Raw genomic sequence first — 260 nt, forward strand, 5'->3', positions numbered from 1 at the left:
GTGCCATGGACAGACAAACACCAGTTTGAGGTTTTCGAGTCACGAGGAACAAATGAAAAGATGGTGTAGCAATCCTAGCAAATATGTTTCCAGATGTTTGGGGTGTTTGGTGGTAAAAGTGGGATTTGGACAGATTCAAAAGGATCTCGACTGATGAAGGCTATCGCTTCATCTTCTCACTGGTGGTCTCTGCTTGTCTGGTGTTCAGCACAGTCACTCCGTCGAGGTGTTGTGGGAATAGTCTGTCAATACTGTATTCA

The sequence above is a fragment of the Maylandia zebra genome, linkage group LG17 (genome assembly GCF_041146795.1).
Source record: "Maylandia zebra isolate NMK-2024a linkage group LG17, Mzebra_GT3a, whole genome shotgun sequence".
Taxonomy (NCBI): Eukaryota; Metazoa; Chordata; class Actinopteri; order Cichliformes; family Cichlidae; genus Maylandia; species Maylandia zebra.